This window comes from Marmota marmota, unplaced genomic scaffold, assembly GCF_001458135.2.
Source record: "Marmota marmota marmota unplaced genomic scaffold, marMar, whole genome shotgun sequence".
Taxonomy (NCBI): Eukaryota; Metazoa; Chordata; class Mammalia; order Rodentia; family Sciuridae; genus Marmota; species Marmota marmota.
In genome coordinates, this window is record NW_026000169.1 from 8,216,479 (window position 1) to 8,241,398 (window position 24,920).

The window sequence follows — 24,920 nt, forward strand, 5'->3', positions numbered from 1 at the left end:
AAAAAAAAAAAAAAAAAAAAAAAAAAAAAAAAACTAGTTGCATTTTCTGCAGAGTACGCCGACTTACTCCTATTTCTTTTTAAAGGAATCTCCTAACTATCCGCAGGTGTTCAGACTCCTAAAATTTCTATTTGTCTTCAGCACAACTAGCCATCTAGTGGGTCCCCCGTTAGCCAGGTCTGCTGGGTATAATGTTAAGGCTGAGTTGTTATGGCTTATCTCAAGCCAAAGATGTTTCTCAGCATTCCAAGGTCATGTGAATACACAGGAATAATTATATTCAGATGTTGAATTTACATTAGTGATTTAGCAATATGAAAAAATATGATTCTAAAGTCACTCACCTAAAAGGTAATGCAGAATATAGTTGAAACAAACATGGCGTGTGTTCAAACACAGACCATAATAGAGAGACTTTGGAGCAACTGAACTCGCTTTATCTCATAGGATAGGGACTATGCTGTGTCTGAGTTAGCATGTTTCCTGTGATACAGCTAGATTCCAGAGATGTGCTTACTTCCTGTTAAATAACTGCTTTGAGTCACTGAAACAGACCAGTGATTCTTGGATTCTCTTGTCACTTAATGTGTTGTCTTTAAGTCAGCTTCAAAAGTTAAAAAATTGAAGTCTTTGCTTAATTTCAAATTATGATTTTTCTACAGTTCTTCATAATACAACAACATCACTTTAAAAACTCTTAGCTTTGAAAGCAAGTTAGTTAAAGCAATAAGGAGATTTAATTCCTGGAGAAACCAAGACTCTGTTAGAAATTTTCTATTTTGATCCTAATGTTCATCTATGAATTATCATATACATTTTGTCTATTCATATCAGCTTATCTTCCAGGCAACATAGAAAAAGGAGAAACATGAATGAGGTTTTATTATACTCATAGTATTGATTCTTTTCATTTACCAAAGAAAAATTATTTCTTGCTAGTCTTTAAATTTGTGCAGTAACATTTGAAGAAAATCAAATAAAGACATCATTTGATGTGTTACTTAATTCCACTTGAAATTATAAAGGTCACTGAGTATTGCTGACTACTTATCTTGCTGGGCAAAATATTCTGATGTTATGGTATTGTCCATGCTGTGGGCAAAAGGAGTGTTTGCTAAGTCTTTACTTTCAAATTCATATTTCTGTTTTTACCTTGAAATTTTGCAATGCATAAAACAAAATATTTGCAAAGGACAAGAAATTTGTTGTTTAACTATCTGTTTCAAATTATAACTTTAAAAAGAAAATGGGACACCCTTCCCCATCCTTACCCCAGAGACAGATTTTCCATGACAGAATAGTTTTAAACATCAGGAATGTTGCATAATTCAGTCTGGAAAAAAGTGGGACCAGATAGATAGTACTACCTAATGGAGCTTTTCTTTTGTGACATTGTTTTGTTGTTGTTGTTGTTGTTGTGCTTTGTTTTTTTTTTTTTTTTTTGCTAAATGAACTGTCCATAAGTGACATTTTTCCTGCTTATTTATATATACTTTTAAAATCAGTAATATTCTTCTGATTGATTTTATTTGAGCACTGTGTAAAAATAAGGAAAAAATTAAAATCATATGGTGTAAGATCCAAAAAAAAGTTGATAATCAAGTTTTGACACTAATGAATATGAAAGAAGCCTGTGCCAGGGATGTTTGAAAGAGTTAACATTTGTGATGAGCTGTGAAAAGCTATGAAAAATTAGTGATGTGCTCCATTGAGAATATGGTTCTGCTTTGTTTTACAAGCAGTGGTTGGGATTTAATTTTTAAGTTTTAGCCTTGGAAAAGACTTACATTCCAAAATAATTTATAGGGGCAAATAAATTGGTGGGATGGCTCTGTGATCCTACAAGTTTGCTTGGGATCAACTCCAGAAGCAAGTGCAGGAGGAAGAGATGAAAGATCAAATCCTCTTTCAGAGTAGTTGCAGTCAGGTGGTGAGCTTAGAGCTGTTCTCCAAGCCCCCTTTAATTTTGTTTGATCACTTACCCTAAGAAACCTAGGCTGAGGCAAGTGTTTTTCAGGTTACAAGGATCAAACTGCTGGTCCCTGCTTTTTAAGCTGTTACTCAACAAGTCACATCCCTTACACAACACTTCTTCCCTACTTGTTTACTGCAGACAAAGGGTATCAAGGAACACTAAGTTTGCATGGTGATGGAGTCTGGGGAAAAATCAAACTGTTTTCAACAGCCAGTTGTGTACACGGATCCTTATCTGCCTTGTGACATCTTTATGGCTCTGGGAGTGAAGAATGTTATCGGACAAATTGTGGAAGATTAGCTTTCTTCCCTTTCTGCTTCTGGAATGCAGGAGCCAGGAGTTTTCTATCAGACACTGTAAATTTTCCTTTGGGATTTGCCATCAATATGACAGACCTTCCATTATTTATATGCAAAAGGATGAAGAAAATGACTGGCTTTGTGAATTAGTTGTTTATGATGCTTTTTGCAAAAAGTACACCGTATATATTATATCAATGAATTATAATGAAATTATTTGTTAGAAATGGATCTAATTCCTTGAATTATTCAACAGTATAGATGAATAAGTTCAAGGCTTTACAATAAGTGCTACTTGGAACATAAGTGGATAAATAAGATCTCATACAGTCTGAAGAAAGCAGAGTACCTGCAAATAATATGGAATTAAGTGCCACAAAGCAGGTAGAATGTATGTTATGGTTCAGAATTTGAAGGATTATTTCCTGGGACACACAGAGCATTCAGAGAAGTCTTCATGGAGTAGACAGTATTTCAGATCCTGAATTGAGGGTGGAATTTGACATATGGAGATAAAGAAAAGACATAGTCAAAGGTAACATCAATGGTAGAGGAAGAATGAAAAAAAATATATGGTATAGAAGGACAATGGCTTCTTTATGTCATTGGTCATAAATGCACTGAATTGACAAGTGAGCTCTCACTGAGAGCCATGTGCTTTGCTAAAATAATCATTTTACATCTATTACTTATTTTTTATGATTAATCTAAAAGGTAGGAACTTATGGTTAAAGAATCCAGGATATTGCACTAATATCCTAATAATATATCCAGCTAACATATGACAGAAGCTGCATCTAGAAATCAGAATGCAGCCTTGACCACTAACCTCTATTCCCTGATGTTGGAGAACATTTGGTCCCACAGGGAATGATGTACATTTGATTCCGTAAGCTGTGATCACTCATGGGATCTTTGATGAGCAAGATGAGTAATGTGTTGCTTCCAGTTACTCTAAGATCTGTCTCACTCACCTTCAATTCTAGTATATCCTTCTGTTCAACCCAGCCTTCAAATTACAGAAGAAATCTTTGGGAATTGCAGATCTGATCACATAGTACATCTGCTTACAATCTTACAGCATCCCCAGGATCTGCAGCATACGTTTGTGCTCTTTCTTGTGGTATACAAGGTCTTGCTTCATATGGAACCACTTTCCATGTTCTGAAATCTTCTTGTCACTTTTTTCCCTTTTTTGCAGAGATTGAGCCCAGGACCTCGCACATGCTAACCCTGAACTACACCTCTAGTCTTCCTTTTTTTTTTTTCTGCTTTTCCTAGATTAGTGTCTCCTGGATGCTTCTTTCCCAGACCCCAATTTCTGGGAAATTTACTGTTCTCATTTAGCATTAAATATCGAACTGCTTACATCATGCAAAGTTTGAAAAATCTCTTTCTAGACGTGTAATGTTCTTCAAACTACTAAATCATGATGATCATTGACACCACACATACATATTAAAATGACCTTTAAGATTTTTTTTTTCATATTTCTCATGTGACAGATAACTACAACTAGGTATGTACATGAGTAAGTTAACTGTAATAATAACAAACCACAAGTATCTTAGTGCTTTATAATAAAAAAGATTTCCTTCCTGTCGCGACCCCTCGCCAGCAAGGGAAAACACGACACAGGATTCTTCTTTCAGCAGTTTATTCAGGCCTTGAGTCATGTATCATCTTCTAGCGCCCGCCTCCCGACACACCCAAGCACAGCTTAATAAAGCCCCCCCCGCATCCCAATCCTAAGCCGCCACGTGGATCTCTCTCATAGGGTGGTAAGGGATTGCGCGCCAACTCTCCATAAAAGGAGTTGTTTATCACAGGCCACAGTGGAAGCCGGCGCCATCTTCTAATGGCGGCCACGGTCTATAAGAATGGCTTACCACACCTTCCTGTCCATGTGGGTTGGGAGGAAGATCCTCTTATAGTTACTTCTGAGGAAATGTCCTCTTGACAGGTACTTCCACAATCATATTGAATGGCGGAGAAAACATGGTAAATTCTGCACCGGCTCTTGGAACTTCTGGCTGGTCGTGATTCATGCCACCTGGGCATACCTTCATTGACCTCACATGGCCTCACTAAAAGGTCAAGAAGAGAGGGAAGTGCACTCCTACCACCTGGCTGCAAATGGAAGACAAATGGAAATAGTTAACTGCATTGCCATGTGTTAAAAATTGAAAGTTGTAGGGCAGTTCTTTTGAGATTGGTTAGTAGTTTGTAAAAATGCAGTAAAATCTAGCAGTTTGGAAGTTAAAACTGAAAACAAACCTTAAGAGGCTTGATTATGTGTCTTTGAATATGGAAGCATGTGTTTAAACTTAATAGATGTAAGTATTTAATGGGTTGGAGCACAAAAATGGGTGTTAAAACTGTCTTGTCCACTGTCAGCATTGAACAAGAAGGGAGTGTGACACAGCACATGTTCCGAGTCCTCCTTGGATGCACATATCATACTTGAAGGATCTTTTTGTGGTGATGTCATCATCTTTCATAATTCATAAGTCAGGGGTAATAAGCAGAATGTGAATGAGTCAGAATTCCACATTGTGGTGCTCCTCTATAGGTGAGCTTAATTCCATAAAAACAATATTTTTCATAATGTGTGTTGGCCTTTGGTTTAGTTTTGTCGACACTAAATGCTGATTTTTATTTCTTTTTACAAGAAGGTATACAGAAATTGATTTGAAGGACATTATATGATTTAGAGAAGAGGTATTCCCTGAAAAGCCAATGTGTTAATGCAGGAACATTCAGAGGTGAAATGATTAGCTTATGAGAGCACTAACCTCATCAGTGAATTGATCTAGTTACTAGATTAGTGATTGAATGGACTACTGGGTAATGAGTGTTATGACTGGAAGAAGTAGGTCACTGGGTGGTATGCCCTTGACTTATCCCTGGCTCTCATCTACCCCACCCTCCTGGCCATCTTTCTCTACTTCCTGGCTGTCATGAGCTGAGCAGCTCTCCTCCATCATGCCTTTCCACCATGATGTTCTACCTTATCTTGGGTCCAGAGGAATGGAGCAGGCCAACCATGGACCAAACCTCTGAAACCATGAGTTCCTCAAAGTTGTTTTTGTCACGTATTTTGATCAAAGGGAGGAAAAATTGAGCAACACATAAACAATATAAATATAACATTAGAGATAAAATTTTATTCTATTCCAGCTATAGATATTTTTAAACAGTGTCGCTAATTGGTTCTCCCAGCTAAAGTTTGGCTAACTGTGTGGATCTGAGGATGTGAGTGAGAGGAGAAATTACAAGCACAGTTATTCCAGAATTACTTGCTGATACAAGCTGCTTAAGATAATACCTTACCATGTTTTGTAATGAATAACGAATGTCAGTGAGTCAAGTATCAGAAGTAAAATGAGGAAATGTGAAAAGAAATATATGTGTGATTTAAAAATTTGACCAGTCATTGGTTTTTCCTGTGTTCTTTTAATTGCATAACAAGGATATCTTCTTCCATTTTCTGTGTGTGAGTTAATTGTATCTGAGTAGATCCATTGACTTTCTCTTCTCTCACAGTAATTATGCTGAAAATTATGGAGAGGTACAATGGAAATCACACAAGAATCCATATTCCATGAAAATACTATTTGTTTTTAAAAATAAGAACAGGTATTTATTGTTGGTGTGCCACTTACATTCAGCAAGTGTAACATCATTCCTCTGCCTCTCAGAAAACTTCCCCAGATTGTTCAAAACTCCCGCTGCATGATTGCACTTGTGTAACCGATGGAAAGAGCTGCTAATTGTGTAGGTGCCAGTTTGTCTCCATTTAAAGGCAGGCGCCTTTGTTTAGCTTCTTTGTGACAATAGGAGCTAAGGAAGAGTGTGGAGGCCTTTGCAGAGCTGATCTTGGTAGCAGAAAGTTAAAGGAACACAGGAGCTTTGCAGTTACTGAGTGCATGATAACCAGGTTCCTTTCCTAGGCTGTGTGGTACAAGTGGAAGAGTTTCTAAAGATGATACAGCACTTTGTTCCTTTCCCTTCTATTGCATAATCATGGGCAAATATTTATCAGATATCTGTTAGTTGAAAGTACCTGTGGGTGAGTTTTCATTTTTGTTCTGCTTTCCCTTTTCCTTCTCGTCTAGCTCTCAGCTGGGAGAACCATCATGAATGTCCATTTTCCCCGTGCATTAAATCTATCTTCCCTCTACTTAGTTTTCACACTGCCCACTTTTTCTTTCTGGCATTGAATACACAGGAACAACAACAACAAATAGTAATGTCTCTTAAACTCACAGGTCTTGTGGGGCAAGGAAAGGGGGAAGACAAAATTGGTTGTATTTTTTTTTTTTTTTAAATCAGTCTTTTACTTTTTGAGTATAGTCAATCCTATGTTTATTTTTAAAATTCTAAATCCATTGACTTTATCCATTATTTACTCTGTTTTCTATATGTAGCAGTTGGTTTAAGAATGTCATTGAGGTGATAGTAAATCATTGACATTTACAAGCACAAAAGTTAGCTTTCTGGTTTTTGAAATTCAAGAATCGAAAGCATTCGTTCTCTGATCTGAACCATTCAAGAAGTAGCCTTGCTTCTTTTATAGGTCAGGCTGTGGAGGAAGTGAACAGGGTGATGGCGGTGTGTGTCTGGTGAATTAAAACCAAACTTGATTTCTGCAGATGAAGGGAAAGGGCAAGCCTTAAATTGTCTGACTCGGAAATGATGAGAAGACTTAGGAATAGAAGCAGGAAGTGTTTACTGTGAAACATTAGTGTAAACAAAATAAATCAGTTTGTGTTCTGTTATGGAATCCTGCCTCCAACATTGAGCAGAATCTGTGGATTTTGCACTAGGAAAAAAAATCTCATGTCGATCTGTTGAAAACACCTATTCTACCCAGCTGTCAGCAAACCCATCACCACAGCTAGTAGAATAATTCTGAAAGCAAATCAAGCTGGCAGAAATTGCACAAGTACATGGGTCACAAAAGAGTAAAATTGGTAACTTTTAGAGCATCATTTCGTTGGGGCCCATATTAAATTGCTGACTTTAGAAACAAGTGGAAATCTAGAGGTGAAGCCTGGCATTAAATTCTCTAGTGATGCAGGAATAAGTGCTCACAGCTGGGCTTATGTTCTTTTTCCCTGCCTTATCCTGGAAATATCTCACCATTTAAGAGAAACTGACTTTATACCTTGGGGAAAATATTTCTTTATTGAATTGTACAGGTCTGTGTAATCCCATTTCCCTCTCTTTTTGGAGTTAAATCACACAAGCAATTGAAAAGCGTTTTCCAAATGCTTAAAAAAAGAAAAAGAAGAAAAAACCAACTGAAAACATTTCCCAAAGACTTACGGTGCATCCAAGTGGTTGCAGAGTATAGCCAAATGTATGTATGTGCATATGGAATGAAGCTGGTTTTTAAAATGTGGATGGCAGGGTCTGTAACTCAGACTTGGGATGCTTCACCCAGTAGCAGGAAATGGCAGATGATCAACTTGAAACTCTTTAAAAATAGATGGGAATTTGGAAAGACCAAGGAAAATAGGAATATAGCTTCACCTTTGATTTTTTTACTGATGCCACAAATGCCTCCCTGGCTGTGTTGTTTTTTGTTTCTTCCAGATGATCTTTGCATACCCGGTCCTTGGAGTATAGAGTCACTGCCCTGGACTCTTTTTTTCCTTCCTGGAGATATAAATAGACCGATGACGCCCTATGCTCTCTGCAGCCTGTGCATCATTCATACCGTGCATCTCCTTTCTAGGTCACAAAGCTTTAAAAAAAAAAAATTTTCAACGGTTGCAGCATGTGAGAAGATGAGCACATGACTCCTCCCTCTCACCTCAGAGTGAGCCTTTGATAGCATCCAGACAGCAGTGCATGGAAACATGACATTTGGTTGATGCAAGAATATCAGAGGGAAAAATAGTCATTCTTACCAAATAACTTAAAAATAGCATAGTCTGAATATTTTTCCCTCTACCCTTTCTCCCCACATGCCTGAAATGCAGCCCTTCCCATGCAAAGCATAGCTAGGAATTTGCATTTTGCGAGAATCTAAAGAGTCAGCCTCTCCTTCTGTAGCAGTCTTCTCCCTTTGTCCAGTTGAATAAGCTCAAGTCACGAGAAAATGTCAACTTGCTTATTCCTCTTTCCTCTCTGGTAAAGTAAAATGGTCTTGCATCCAGGCGGTCATTTATTATTGAGTGCCTACTAGTAGCATGGGGAACAGTGTATTGAGTGTTTTGAGATGGGGTGAGAGAAGGGCATTATTTCTCTGCTTTCCTCTGGCTTTCTCATGATACTTTATATTTCATGATATCTTAGTCACCAATTCCTAAGAAAGATAGTTAATTCTCAGAGGTAATCTCACATTTGGGTAGGCCTGTGTACTAGTCAGTTTTCTGTCACTATAACAAATACCCAAGAGAAAGAGTTAACAATGAGAAAGATTTATTTTGACTTGAGTTTGGAGGCTTCAGTCCGTGCTTGGGTTGGTGCCATTGCTTTCGGGCCTGTGGTGGGGCAACAAGTCAAGGCTGGAGTGCACTGTGGAGCAGAACCACTCACCTCATGGCTGGGGAGCAAAAAGAATGAGAAAGAGACTGGGGTCCCACAATTCCCTTTATGGACACGTTCCTAATGACCTAAAGACCTCCCACTAGGCCCCACCTCCCAACAAAGCCAGCTGGGAAGCAGGCTTTTTATCAGGTGGGCTTTTGGAGGACACTTAAGATACAAACTGTAGCAGGTTCAAAACAAGGTTAGTGAGTATTGGTGACAGAGCTCTTGGAGTCATTTGAGTTTGTTCTCTAGATCCCAGGTTTCCATCATATTCTTTTCTTAATCTGTCAGTATCTTTTTAGGGACTATTGTTATAGTAAATATATATTGTGAGTCTACTATATCGTGCTCTATGTTAAACATTTGTAGCAGATAAATATGTTCCTTTTATAGTGCATTCTAACAATATATCAGGTGGAATAAATGCTACAAAGAAAAATGAAGCAGCTCCAGTGTTGTCTCCAAGTAGCCATAGGGTCTTTATTACTGTCTTATATAGTCATGAGGGAAGATTGAACTCATAAAGGGACAATTGTTTCTTTCTCTGTTTTTACTTTTAATTTAATTTTTGGTACTGGGGATTGAACCCAGGAGCGCATTACCACTGAACCACATCCTCAGCCCTGTTTATTTATTTATTTTGAGGCATGGTCTCGCTAAGTTGCTTGTGGCCTCACTAAATTGCTCAGGCTGGTCTTGAACTTGTGATCCTCCTGCCTCAGCCTCCCAAGTCTCTGGGATTACAGGTGTATACCAGCATTCTTGGTGGCAATTACTTCTTGAAAAGAGAAAGATAGCAAGGCACATGGATATCTGGGGAAAATGCATTCCAGGTATTAAAAAATAGCAATAAAAAATAGAAATGCATTCCAGGCATAAAAAAATAGCAATCTTACAGGTGAGGGCACTGCAGAAGAGCAAGGGCAAGAGTGCTGTGACAAGAAGTCATAGAGGTGGTTCATGGGACACACCACGGAGGCCCTTTTTTTGAGGTCTTTGGATGTTATTCTGACCAAGATGTGACATTGCAGAGGAATGGCATGATTTGATTTGCTTTTCTGAGGGGTAATGTAGAATGTAGATTATGGAGGGCAAAGGAAGGAGCATGACACAGGGCTGTCTCTTGCAGACTGTTCAGATGGCTGATAGTGGTGTCTAGGAGTTGAAGGGGGTGGGAAGATATCCTAAAGGCAGAGCCAACCGAATTTGCTATTTGTGGAGTTGCAAAATATATATTTGATCTTAATCTCAGTTTCCTTTTATATAGTTCCTAAAACCTTCAATCTCTGGAGGGATGAGTGTCTTTTTGTTTGTTAATGAGATGACTGGTGACTGGGTGCTCCCTAGTTAACATCAAGATTAGTGTTGGCCAGCAGAAAGATGGGTGCAAGATTAGAATGTTGGGACTTTCAACCCCACCTCCCAACCTCCAGGGAGGGAAGAAGGGCTGAATGTTGTGTTGATCACAAGTGGCCAGTCATGCCTAGATAGCAAAACTTCCTTAAAAACCCAAAAGGAGAAGTTCAGAGAGCGTGGGCATAGCTGTACACCTGGAGATGCTTGGTGTGTGATGTATCTGAAAGGGCATAGAAACTCCACACCTTTTCTCCCATACCTCACCCTAGGTATCTTTCATCAAGCTGATCATCTGTGTCTTTTGTGATAGCCGTTGGGATGTATGGGTAAAGTGTTTTTCTGAGTACTTTGAGTTTCTCTAGAAAATTCATTGAAACCAGAAAAGGCTTCATGGGAACCCTGATTTGTAGCTGGTTATGAAGTAAAGGTCATAACCTAAGACTTGGAACTGCCATAAGAAGTGGGAGGCAGTCTTGTGGAAATGAGCCCTCACTGAGAAATCTGATATTGTCTCCATGTAATGTCTGAATTGAATTAGAGACTTAGCTGCCGTCTTGTGGAGAATCAGGTGTCATAAGTGTTGAGTGGTTGTGGGAATAGGAGGAACACTTTTGGTTTTTCCTGCATCCTTTTACACTAATAGATTTTTGTTTTGAGAGCCGCAAAGGACACACCTGTCATTTACTGAGATGAGGAGACATGAAAAGGAACCATTTAGCTGTATATTATAACTCCATTAATGATAGTAAGGCCAAGAGTTCCAGGAAACTGGTGGTCATTTTTTCAAAGTGGACTGGGAAGCTTCTATGTAAGCCAAAACAATATTGGGAAGAAGACAGTTATTGCAACCTAGAAAAATTCTGAAGTGGGTATTTCACTTTTGTTAAAGGACCTTTTTGAATAAAGTACTTAAGGAAATTGGAGTCAAGTTATTTTTAACATTATCCCTTGACTTCCCTAACGTGAGTGGTTTCAACTCCTTTTCATGAATGTGAAGATGAACATAGGCACTTTCTCAAATAATTGTAATATAGCTAATTCTGTTAGTTTCTCAACTTCATTGAAAACATTTTTGCTTATAAAGGGTAATCCTCATTCTGAGAGACAGAGGACAATATACAAAAGTTTCCATGCATTTAAAAAAAATGTTCTTTGGATCAGCATCTTCATATCAGAGAAAACATTCAGCATTTGGTTTTTTGGGATTGGCTTACTTCACTTAGCATAGTATTCTCCACCTCCATCCATTTACCAGCAAATGCCATGCTTTTATTCTCTTTACATTCTGAGTAATATTCCAGTGTGTGTGTGTGTGTGTGTGTGTGCGCGCGTGTGTGTGTATACACCACAGTTTCTTTTTTTAAATTTTATTATTATTTATTTTTTATTTGTATATGATAGTGGAATGTATTACAATTCTTATTACACATATAGAGCACAATTTTTCATGTCTTTGGTTGTATACACAGTATATTCACACTAATTTGTGTCTTCATACCTTACTTTGAACAATAATGATCATCACATTCCACCATCATTAATAACTCCATGCCCCTATTCCTCCCATGCTCCCACTCCCTATCCCACTATGAATAAGCCTCCTTATATCAAAGAAAACAAACAAACAAAAAAATAAAATAAAAAAGGAAAAAGAAAAATGTTCTTTGGTAATTGATAGGATTAATTTTTCTCTGAATGGAGTTCATTCATTCGTTGAGGCTCGTTATCCATCTTATCACATGCTTTTATCATCTACTAGATTGCTAAGTATGCTCCCCTTTGTAAAAGCAATGCTCTAGCTAAAAAGCTGAATTTATGGGGTAGCAGCTAATGTGATTCAGCCTTTTGATATTGTATTTTAATAATGGGACAGTCCAGACCTCACTAGTGAAAAGATTTTCTCCCTAAGACCTGTAGGAAGGGAAGATGGAAATATAGAGGAATCAGCTTATCTGCTAGTCTTTCCGACCTTTGCATAAGTGATAACCTGTATTATTCCAATTCTTTTTTTATTGTTGTTTGTTTTGTGGTGCTGGGGATCGAACCCAGAACCTTGTGCATGCAAGGCAAGCACTCTACAAACTGAGATATATCCCCAGCCCCCCAATTCTTATTAATGATAGATAACCTTTAATTCATCTTAGTAGTTGCTACAGAAAAAAAGTTTTATAAGTCAAAATACTCCTTCTTTCTCCAGTCAAAAAGTTTGTTTCATTCATAAACCTGAACAATTTTGATGCTTAATTTTGTTGAGTCTATTGTATTACTCATTCAGCTGCCTATTTTGAGTGTTTAATAGAATTGCCAAGTTGTCAAAGATTGTGCCAGATACTGGGGAACCAGCAGTGAATAAGACACAGCCATCGCTATCCGGGGGCTAGCAGGCCAGGGGGCATGAATTTTTAGCCCCTTTTCCTGCCTTTTGGAATTCTAATTTTAAAGGAGAGGCAGAGGAGTAAACGCCATAGTCTTAATTCCTTTATCTAACCTAGTAAAAATAAATTCGCATATATTTTTATTGGGCTAGCTAGATACTAACATACTTTGAGCTGTGTTTAATTAAAATGGAAAGCCTTTTCATTTTGAAGTTGTCTTTTAGAGAAAGGGAAAAACAGATTCACAAAATATTATAAAAGGTGTATGGGTTGAATATATGAATCTGCAGGGCAATATAAAATGGTACCTGGTCCTAACATTTTGGAGAATGCTATCTAAATGCCAGAATTGTACAAACATGTTTAGAAAACAAGTTGTCTTTAACAAGGCTATCTTTTCTCCAATGCATGTTTTTGGCTCCTTTGTCTAAAATAAGATAATTGTTATTTTGTGGGTTGGTCTCTGTGTCCTCTATTCTGTACCATTGGTCTACCAGTCTGTTTTGGTGCCAATACATGCTATTTTTGTTACTATTGTTCTATAGTATAGTTTAAGGTCTGGTATAGTGATACCACCTGCTTCACTCTTCCTGTTAAGGATTGCTTTAGCTATTCTGGGTCTCTTATTTTTCCAGATGAATTTCATGATTGTTTTTTTCTATTTCTATGAGGAATATCATTGGTATTTTGATAGGAATTGCATTAAATCTGTATAGTGTTTTTGGAAGTATGGTCATTTTGATAATATTAATTCTGCCTATCTAAGAGCAAGGTAGATCTTTCCATCTTCTAAGGTCTTCTTTGATTTATTTTTTTAGGGTTCTGTAATTTTCATTATATAGATCTTTTACTTCTTTCATTGATTACCAAGTATTTTTTAATTTTTTTTGAGGCTATTGTAAATGGGGTAGTTTTCCTCATTTCCCTTTTTGAGGATTGGTCACTGATATAAAGAAATGCATTTGATTTATGGGTGTTGATTTTATATCCTGTTACTTTGCTGAATTCATTTACTGGTTCTAGAAGTTTTCTGGTAGAACTTTTCACCATGCACAAAACTCAAGTCAAAATGGACCAAGGACCTAGAAATAAAACCAGAGACCCTGTATCTAATAGAAGAAAAAGTAGGCACTAATCTCCATCATGTGGGCTTAGGCCCCAATTTCCTTAATAAGAGTCCTTTGGCACAAGAATTAAAATCAAGAATCAATAAAGGGGATGGAATCAAACTAGAAAGTTTTTCTCAGCAAAAGAAACAATCTGTGAGGTGAACAGAGAACCTACATCTTGGGAGCAAATCTTTACCCTTCACACATAAGATAGAGCACTGTTCTCTAGGGTATATTAAGAACTCAAAAAGCTAAGCACCAAAAAAACCAAAAATAACCCAATCAATAAATGGGCCAAGGACCTGAAGAGACACTTCTCAGAAAATGACATATAATCAGTCAACAAATGTATGAAAAAATGTTCATCATCACTAGCAATTAGAGAAATGCAAATCAAAACCACTCTTAAGATTTCATCTCACTCCAGTCAGAATGGCAGCTATTAAGAAACAAACAACAATAATTGTTGGCGAGGATGTGGGGAAAAAGATACACTCATACACTGCTGGTGGGACTGCAAATTTGTGCAGCCAATATGGAAAGCAGTATGGAGATTTCTTGGAAAATTGGGAATGGAACCACCATTTGATCCAGCTATTCCTCTCCTCAGTCTATATCCAAAGGACTTAAAAACAGCATACTGTAGGGACACAGCCACATCAATGTTTATAGCAACACAGTTCACAATAGCTAAACTGTGGAACCAACCTAGATGCCCTTCAATAGATGAATGGATAAAAAAAAATGTGGCATATATACACAATGGAATATTACTCAGCAATAAAAGAGAATAAAATCATAGCATTTGCAGGTAAATGGATAGAGTTAGAGAAAATAATGCTAAGTGAAGTTAGCCAATTCCAAAAAAACCAAATGCTGAATATTTTCTCTGATATAAGGAGCCTGATTCATATTGGGGTCGGGAGGGGGAGCATGGGAGGAATAGATGAATGCTAGATAGGGCAGAGGGATGGGAGGGGAAGGGAGAGGCTTTAGGGTTAGAAATGATGGTGGAATGTGATGGATATTATTATCCAAAGTACATGTATAAAGACACGGATATTATTATCCAAAGTACATGTATAAATATACTTGAATATACTTTGTATACAACCAGAGATATGAAAAATTGTGCTCTATATGTGTAATAAGAATTGTAATGCATCCCACTGTCATATATAAATTAACAAAAATTAATAAAGATGTTTGATGGGTATATGTTCATATTTGGATGAATTTATCACATATATTTTCATTGCAAGTGAAGATGCATGTTTGAATTTTGAGCTGAAATATCCTTACTAGCAGTAAGAAATATACCGTAACAGCAAGTGGGTTCTAAAGAAAGATTTAGTGCTAACTTGGTTGTGCAAGAACTGCCTTCTGAGGGGGAGGACGTGTTCAAGGCAGGAGGGAGTTTTTAACTGAGTCAGATGCAAGTGTGAGCAAGAACACAGCCTGGTGACCTACAGCAATGTGTTTCAGTTTTACAAGGATTGCTGTTTCATCTCACAGTTAAATTTTAATCCCTTTGGATATATCAACAAAAAGTGTAGTATTTGGAAGTATTTGGATGCTTTGATCACTTGGGAAAGACTGGAGAGGACAGAAGTCATTGTAAAATGTCAGGTTTTCCAGAATGTTGTTCAAACTTTGAATCCAGAAAAGTTTCAGAGCTCAGTGTGTTAAGACTTCTCCTAAGCACTGTTCAGCACTGTGATTTTAGTGTTTGTTTGTGACATTTTTGGATATCAGAGGGATCCTGATATTACTTTTTTTTTTTTCTTTTTTAGGTGCCTGGGTTTGAATTCAGGGGCAGTTGATCCCTGAGCCACATACCTAGCCTTATTTTGTATTTTTTTTTAAGGACAGGGTCTCACTGAGTTGCTTAGTACCTTGTTTTTGCTGAGGCTAGCTTTGAACACATGATCCTCCTGCCTCAGCCTCCCCAGCCTCTGGAATTACAGGCATGCACCACTCTGCCTGGCTTTGATTTTCCTACTTTTAATGCTAAAACATTGCATGGCACCATAGGGTCTAGAAGAATTTTTTCATGTAGGAGACAAGAACCCTGTACTTCTTTTGGAAATAGCCAGATTTTAGATATATTTAGAGATATTTGGTCCTATATTATGGTAGCACTTGAGCATACTAGACAGCTGTTTGTGTGTTTAACTTTGTGTTTCACAATGTCCTATGTGACACACCTTACTACCTTTCTTTTTGTGACATAGCTTTTACTTGATTCTCTGGGCCCTTCTTATGCTCAGTCTGACTTGGTCCTGTGTTTGAACAATATTTTCTCTCTTATTGCCTGACCAAAATGCACGGCTTAGATATTACTTCCTCTTGGAATGCTTCCCTGAACAATGATTCCCACATTCCCAAGCCCAAGTTAAGTATTAGTGCTGTGTGATCCTGGCCCGCCTCTGTGCTTGTCAGACTAGTTCTCATGATGCCTCATGTATACTAAGTCGTGCAAAGGAGAGGATGGTCTCTTCTTGTTTATTGTTCTCATTCTTAGGGCCTCATTCAGTGATGGAACATATAGCAGTCAATCTATTGCCTGATCCATGTAATTGAAACAAAATATATATATATATATATATATTTATATTTTAAATTTGGAAGTTCATTGTTTTAATATGTAATTTTCCCCCTTTCTTCATCATCAGTATTAGATCCGAAATTGTCTTTGATCATTTACCATTCCCCCTACCTATTCATTAAAATGTTTACAAAGATTTTATAATTTTTCTCTTGTAGTGTTTTTCTAAGTGGTCATCCATTTTCCATTGTCCTAATTAGGCTTTTTTTTTTTTTTTTTGGGGGGGGCATGCCTTGGAGACTATATATTGTCTCTGGTCTCTTTTATCTCTTGATCTCTCTGNTTTTTTTTTTTTTTTTTTTTTTGGTGGTGGGGGGAGCCTATTCATAGAAAGCAGTTCATGGTTTAATTGCCACAGGACCTGAAAAAAAATTTAATGGAGGAGCATTATAAATTTTGTACAGAGAGCATTTCCGTATTTGGTCAGAGTACCTTTTCCATCTCTGAGGACCTTATGTGGTTAATGAATTGCAGGATGCACCTGTTTATAAGATGGTGCAATCATCATCCATCGTTATCTGGGCGGAGCATTGTCTGACTTAGTGCTAGATTGTTAGCCTTGGGCAGCAACCACATGGAAAAGGAGCCTGTCAGATCCCTGACACTACCGCTCTTGGCAGTTTTGTATCAGTTTACCTTGGTTAGGAATTGGGGCCTGGAGAAGGGAAGCATGCATCTTGTTCACCTGCTGAAGACACTGCTGTCTCTCCTCACAGTGGTACGCTGCCTGTTTTCCTTGATGCTGTTTTTAAAGAGTTGACTTGATTTTAAAGTCAAATTTCTTCTGAAAGATGCCTTCAGAAAGATTATCCTGGTACTTTTCTTCAATGCCTGCCTACACCACTAGTGCAGAGATCTCACAGCCAGTCCCATGGAAGTTGGGTGGCGAGCTTCTGGACTTTTGTTTACCAGATTTATGACTTAATTGATTTTTGGATACAAATTTGCTATTATCCATGGTTCTTTATGACGTCTCTGTTCCTTTGCTGAGGTAAAGATATAGAAGTGGCAACAAAGGGAAGAGAAAATCATGATAGAGTATCTGAGAATTAAGTAAAATAAATTCAGAAAGGAGAGTCTATACAATGTTAGATGTGATTTGCCCTTGTTTGGAATACAGAGGGATCATATTGAGGAAATCATATTATTGACCATCAATTATTCTGTTATACTTTTTCTGATTGCTCAGACACAGATTTTGGAGTCATTTTTTTCCCAGCCTATTTCACTGACATCGCACATTTGATTTATCTGCAAATTCTATTCTGCCAAACTTCAGAATGTATCAAGAGTGTCACCATTTTTTCCCCTGACACAGTTGCTACCTTTTCTTGGTCACCATCATCGCCTCATCTATTTCAGTAGGCTTCTGAAAGGTTTTCTCTGCTTCCACCCTTACCTTCTTAGAGTCAAGGCATCACGCAGTGACAGAGCTCATCCTTTGAAAGGTGAGTCAGAGCATGTCACTTCCCTGCAATCTTGTGACTGTTCCACTTCTCTTTCAGAATAAGATTCAAAGTTTTTGACCCAATCAATGAGTGCAGCATGACTGCTTTACCTTTGATATCTTTTACCTTACCTTCTAACATTCCCTCTTATTCACTCTGGTTCCATCAGCTCATTGCTCTTGTTTGAACCTGCCTTTTGCATTTAGGGTTTCCTCTGCCTGGAATATGCTTCTTGTCATGGACAAGAACCAATATACATGGTTTGTTTTTTCATTTCCTTGCGGTCTCTGCCCATTTTCTTCATCAACAGAATCTTCCCAGTACGACCTTATTTAAAGCAATTCACACCCCACTACTCCATCTTGACCTTACTCTTTCTGCATAGTCCGTACCACCAACTGACACACGTTGGCTTATTGTCTGTATTTTCCAACCACAATGCAAGCACAATCAAAGGAGGATTTTGTTTATTTTATTCATTACTAAAATGGTGCTCATAGCAGGGTTCCTGGCATATAGTAGGCATGTAATACATGCATGCCAAATAAATAATGATCAAAGAATATGAGCAAGGCTTCATGTTTATTGCAGCATTCAGCATTTAGTAAGATAGAACAATTTTTCATACCTTTGTATATAAAGTATGCTCACATCAATTCATGGGGATGACTAAAATTTAATTGCCTGTTTGAACATTTATATCCAGGACATCTTGACCAACCACTGACGGTTCCCCTGTGTTATGGTTTGGATCTGGAATGTCCCCCAAAGGCTCATGTGTTGAAGGCTCTGTCCCCAGTGCAGCAATGTTCAGAGTTGGGGAATTTTAGGAAGTGATTGAATAATAAGGGCTCTAATATCTTCAAAGAATTACTCCATCGTGACTGAATGGACTAGGAGGAAGAAGTAGGAACTCTAGGGGGTGGAGCCGAGTTGAAGGGAGTGAGTACTGTTGGGGGGGGCATGCCTTGGAGACTATATATTGTCTCTGGTCTCTTTTATCTCTTGATCTCTCTGCTTCCTGGCTGTACCCAGGAGATCAGCTTTCCTCTGCCAAACCCTTCTGCCATGATGTTCTGCCTCTTCCCAGACCCAAGGCCGTGGAGACAGCTAACCATAGACTGAGACCATGAGCCAAAATAAATCTTCCCTCCTCCAAGTTGTTCTTGTTAGATATTTTGGTGACATCACTGAAAGGGCAATAACACCCCCCCCCTCCATGAAGTGATTATCCCATATAACAGCATTTGTCCAATAGTCAGATGGTTTGTATTTCTGAACAGAGAGAATTAAAGGCACTTACCATGTTGTACTCTAAATAACTTTGCTACGATGGGAGTAAGTCATATAACTTAAGTTCATAAAAAGGCAGGTAGGATATTATTTACTGTTTGTTTATTGTGATGCTTGGGATGAAACCCTCACATATGCTAGACAAATGTTTAACCACTGAGTTACATCCCCCACTCTGGTAGAATTTTAAAACACTGAACTTGATCCTATGTTCTCTGGGACTTCTTTGGGAGATAATGTGATATAACATGTTACCAAAAGAGAGATTATATAAGCACATTTGGGGAGGATTTAACCAAACATTGATATTAATTATGGCATTTGCAGAAAAATGGATAGAACTAGAGACCGTCATGTTAAACAACATGAGTCAGATTCAGAAGGTTAAGTGTTGTATATTTTCTCTGATATGCAGAAGCTAGAGAGGAAAATGAAAAAGGTGGGGATGGATCTCCTAAAAATCAAAGGGAGATCAGTAGAGGAAATGGACCAAGGGCAGGGAGGGGGAAAGTGCTGGAGAGTGATATTGGCTAAATTATATTATTATATTGTTTGCATGTACAAATATGTAACAACAAACCCCAATAATATGTACAAATATAATGCACTAATAAGAAAAGGTGGAAAAATGTCACCTTTGAACCATATGCCATTAGATTGACTTCTTAGGAAATTATGTGTCTTAGATGTTGATGAAACCATGTTTCTTTAATGCATATGAACCAAACCCACATAACTTAAATTGATGGCTACAAAGTTAAACTATTTTGGTTATAATAATATACCAAAGCTGGAATGATTAAAAACATGACCAACTCAGGAAAATACTGTAGACAAATTGATAATAAAGAACCCTTACCAAAACATTGGCTGGAAATCCAATTAGATATTTGTGTGTCTAGGGCAGAGTTGTCAGACATTGCAGGATTGCTGAATAACTAGTGACTGGGTTACTTCAGTTTATTAATATGGAATTTTCATAATCTTTTATAGATCCTCCCTTTCTTTATGGAGTAGCATGTTTTGTCACAGGTAATAAGAATTGAAGCTGCAGATTTGCCCACAAGCATAAAGCAAAGGGCTCCTGCTTTGGATTGTGTTTGCCAGCTGAGGACAACTCTGGGAATAGCTGTTTTCTCTCAGACTAGGCATGGAGAAGCTTTTGTCAACTGACCTTCATTTTTGCTTTGTCCTCCCTTGGTCTGAGTTATGCCAAAATCTCCTGCCTAGGAAATTTTTAATCCTCTTTTATGACAAGTCTAATAAACCATTTCATTCCCAGGGATGCATCAGTTTCTAACAAAAACATTTAAAAAACAAAAAACAAACCTGGAAACTCTACTTAAGAGACAGAATTTCAGGCAAAATCTGAGAAAGGATGTTGAGAGGAGAAGTGATGGTCTTCCTAATATGGAGGGTATTGCAGGGAAGGAGGTCTATTTCCTAGGTCTAAGCAGGGGAAGTTTTTTATTCATTAAAAAAAATTTTTTTTTTTTTTGGTACTGAGAATTGAACCCAGAGACAATTTACCACTGAACTACATCCCCAGCTTTTTTATTTTTTAAATTTTGTTTTGGGGCATTCATTTTGTTTTAATATTAATACTTCTATGGCTAGGTATTAAGTTTATAAAGGTAACTTAGATTTCCATAGGTCTCTCAACAGTAGTCTTTCACTTACGGAGAAAATAAGGTATAAATGAATTAAAATGTATGTATGTATATATACATACCTTAATTCATGTATGCTTTACCTTTTTATAAAATATTCTAACTGTAATTCTAGATACATACATTCTATACATAAGCTATTATTTAACTTAGTCTTATTATCTAAGTGGTTTATTCAGGATAGAATACAAGTTCCCATACTCTTAACTGGTAGAAAAGGGAATAATGAAGCGTATAATGTTTCTATTCAAGGGTATTTAAGGATTAACCTACTTCTTTCTGGCAGATTACAAGTCAGAATATTTTCTTCTCAAAGTTGTTGTATTTGTTAAAAAATAACTCTTGATATGATTAAATTTGTCATAGATATTTTATGGCAATGTTGTAAAGCATTTAAAAAACATCTGAAATATGGCCTGATTAAATTAATAAACATGTCAGATAGATTGCCAATTGGAAAGCATATTTCATTTCCCTGGAATTGCTATATCTTGAGCCTGTCTTCTCTATAAGTTTCATAATTCTCTTTATATAGTTAGATATTATGGCTATTCTAGTGATTTCATTAGATATTAATTTGTTAACTAGCCCAGAATGGTCTTTGACATCTTTTCCTTCAAATTTGTTTCTAGGTTTTTCCTTCTACATTTCAGGAACTTGGGAGTTAGTGAGTTTCCACCTTCCTGTGTGTGCTCATCCTCATATAATGTATTCATTATTTACAAACCAGTTAGCTGTGCTGCCTGTCACAAAAGTACAAAGGCCAGTGCCTGGTGACTTTGTAGCTTTCTGTCAAGGTTACTAATATGTTTCCAGAGAGTATTGATTGCCTCACATGTGGACATTCTGCCTGCTGTTTCCATTTCTGTTTAATGTACTATTGAATTTGTCACCACTATTTCCAATTTTTTAATAAGTGCCCTTTTACTTATCCTAAATTTTATTAAATTATATAAATATTAATTTCCAGAAAACTATTTTAGGATGAATATGTGATATTGAGAAAATCTTTTGCATAAATTTAAGAGAGAGTTGGGTTCTAGTGTAGGAATGGCCTCTGGTCAGTAGCCCTCTCCCACCTCCCTAATGTGCACTAGAAACACAGGGAAAGATACATGCTGAAATCTGCAAGTGGGGCTTTCAGCCTGTTCCTCAGTCTGGGAGGAGTTTCAGCACTGTGAGCAGATAAACCTGTAATCAGCCCCTGGTTTTGCTATACTTGTTTGAATGTAAATAGTCAGACAAGCTGTATTTTCTGCAATCCAGAAACACAGAATTATTCCAGGAAAAAGGAAAGTTACAGGTTGGGGATGCTGTCTATCTATTGCATGAATACAGCATTTTGAGATCATCAAAACATTGTCTACCACTACATTAGATAGTCAAGAATGTGGTTGATAGAGTGATTGAAAAATGCTTATGGAAAAATGTTTGGATCTTAAAACAGTTAATATATAAGAGAATAAAAATATTTAAGTGAAAATGCATGGTTATAAGTTTAGAGAAACTGTGTACAGTGTTCAGAGTACTTCTTTGTCAGACATAAAAGTTAGAGGTGACTTCCATAGTGTAATGTTTGTATTCTCATTTTTTTTTTACACTAAGCATCAGTTATTTGTAATTTGTAGCTTTGGGTATAAAGTTGCTCTCAACAAAAGAATAGGCGGAAAACTTATGAGCAACCCATTTTTAGCATCCATGATTTCAGGTAAAATTCTCAACATACTTCAAGGTAGACTTTTACCAGTAGTGTGCAGTTATGAAGTGGTCAGACTGGCGTAGTCATGTGGTTGGACTCCTTTTACTATACCTTCTTAAAAAAAACGAAATTATCTTGAGATAGGTTTCAAAGATAGAAATTATACTGAAAGACACTTGGTTGAGTAAAAATTTTAAAGACATTTTTGACGTTACTAGTATAATTTGTACTTAAAAAATCTGCACATGTACATTTTCATGCGTTTTTTATTGAAAGTAATAACTGAAGAATTAGGAAAAGTAATAAATGAAGAAAAGTATGGACCATCAACACTGTCAATTTGATCATTATTTAACATTTTAGAGTATGTTCTTCATATTTGTGTTGTGTATATGCACGTGCATAGTCAAATATATATATTCACAGGTTTTGGAACTTCAACATGAAATATTCACAACTTTTTAACTTAATGCCAGAAATGATAGGAAGAGCAAATATTTTGGATTTATATTGGTGTTATGTTCTACCAGTAGTGCCCACTCAGACAGAACCCACTCTGATAGAAGCAGCAGGATATTGAATGAAAGGAATCAGTAACAAAGATAACAGACAGATGGAGGTGCAAAAGGGACAAGGGGTTGTTATCCACAGATCAGAAAGCTATTTCCACTCAGGGCAAGAGGCCACAAAATTGCATTTGATGTTAAATTGCTGGAGCCGTTGCTGCTTCTGCTGCCACTGTAATAATGGTGCTGTGCTAATGTTGCTGAGTGGTCCCTCAGGAGCCAACTCTGGAAATATTTTTCAGACCAGGAGGCTGGATTCTTCAGTTACTCACAGTGGTTCTGATTAGCCCTCTGCTAGTGATGGCTTTGCTGGAAGCAGAAAACAAGAACAACCCTCCCTCATACCCTTTCTCCCTTTCTCTTTTGAGTCTCTAACCAGTCCCTCCCTTTGGCACAACTTGACATGAAGCCAGCTGGGAAAGACTAAGAAAAATGTAGCTTAGAGTCTTCCAGACTCTTGTAAGTCAGAAAGACGGGGATGGAGTTAATAGCCAATGAACAGTCTACACACGTTTGTTCATTTACTCATTTTAGTAATTTCGTTCTTTTATGTTGCTTGTTTTAATAACTGACTTGCAAGTAAATAATCTACATTAATGACAATTCATTTGCTGAAAGCATATACTCTAATTTATTAAAAGCATAATATTATTAGGAAGTTAATGGTCGCAGAAATAGGATGGCAGCCAGAATGATATGCATTTCTCTAAGCATCACATACATAATGTGTAAGAATAATGCAGTATAAAAAAATAGCATCCTGGTAAATTAGGTCTTCTTTTTTGGGGGGGTGGGTACTGGGGATTGAACATGAGGTGCTTAACCACTGGATAATATGCCCAGCCCTTTTTTATATTTTATTTAGAGGCAGAGTCTCACTGAGTTGTTTAGTACCTTCCTTTTGTGGAGGCTGGCTTTGAAATTGCAATCCTCCTGCCTCAGCCTCCTGAGTGACTGGGATTAGAGGCATGCACCACCACACCTGCCTTTGTAGTAATATAAAAATTGTATTTATTACTGGTGTGGTAGAATTTTCATAACTAATTGGTTAGAACAAAGAATGTTATTTTATATTTATTTATTTATTTATTCTAATCAGTTACACATGACAAAAGAATGCTCTTTGATTCATCGTACACAAATGGAGCCTAATTTTTCACTTCTCCAGTTGTACCCAAAGTAGAGTCACACCATTTGTGCAATCATACGTGTACCTAAGGTAGTGATGATCATTTCATTTCACAACCTTTCCTACCCCCCATACCTCCTCCACCCTTTGCCCCATCCAGACTTCCTCCGCTTATCTCATTCCCCTCACCATCATGGATTAGCATCCACTTATCAGAGAAAACATAAAGAACATTATTTTATTCATATGGGCATTAATTTTAGTGGTTTTCTAAGGATTATTAGCAACACCTTTAAAGCATTTGATTTTGGAAAAGATGGCTTTCACCCCAATTATTTTGAAGGCTATATTGTTTGTTGGGTTTAGTGGTGAAGTGGAAGAGGTGTTTTGCAGTGTTTCCTTCACCCGCCTTTTGGCTCACTGTGCCCATGTTCTGTCAATCACTACTCTCCCTAAGTCTTTCAGATCACCAATGAATGCCATTCTGTTTTTAGCTTAACCACCATCATTCTTGATAAAATGTAACTTTTGTACTTTAATAATATGTGCCTGATACAATATATACAGTATTTCTTTTTTTTTCTTTTTTTATTTGTTGTTCAAAACATTACAAAGCTCTTGACATATCATATTTCATACATTTGATTCAAGTGGGTTATGAACTCCCATTTTTACCCCGTATACAGATTGCAGAATCACATGGGTTACACATCCACATTTTTACATACTGCCATACTAGTGTCTGTTGTATTCTGCTGCCTTTACTATCCCCCCTCCCCTTCCCCCCTCCCCTCCCATCTTCTCTCTCTACCCCATCTACCATAATTCATTTCTCTCCCTTGTTTTTTTT

General features: G+C 37.3%; 1 protein-coding gene and 1 long non-coding RNA gene across 4 annotated transcripts in view; one reads left to right on the plus strand and one right to left on the minus strand.

Annotated features, from left to right (window-relative positions):
- Window positions 1-24,920, plus strand: part of Pde3a (phosphodiesterase 3A) — a 323,995-nt gene that overhangs the window by 69,317 nt on the left and 229,758 nt on the right. The gene's annotated exons all lie outside the window — the stretch shown is intronic.
- On the minus strand, window positions 1,422-6,401 carry LOC125611803. The gene is made up of 2 exons (XR_007342041.1): window positions 4,169-6,401; window positions 1,422-3,868 (listed from the first exon to the last, which is right to left on the minus strand). It is a non-coding gene; the product is annotated as an uncharacterized LOC125611803 (long non-coding RNA).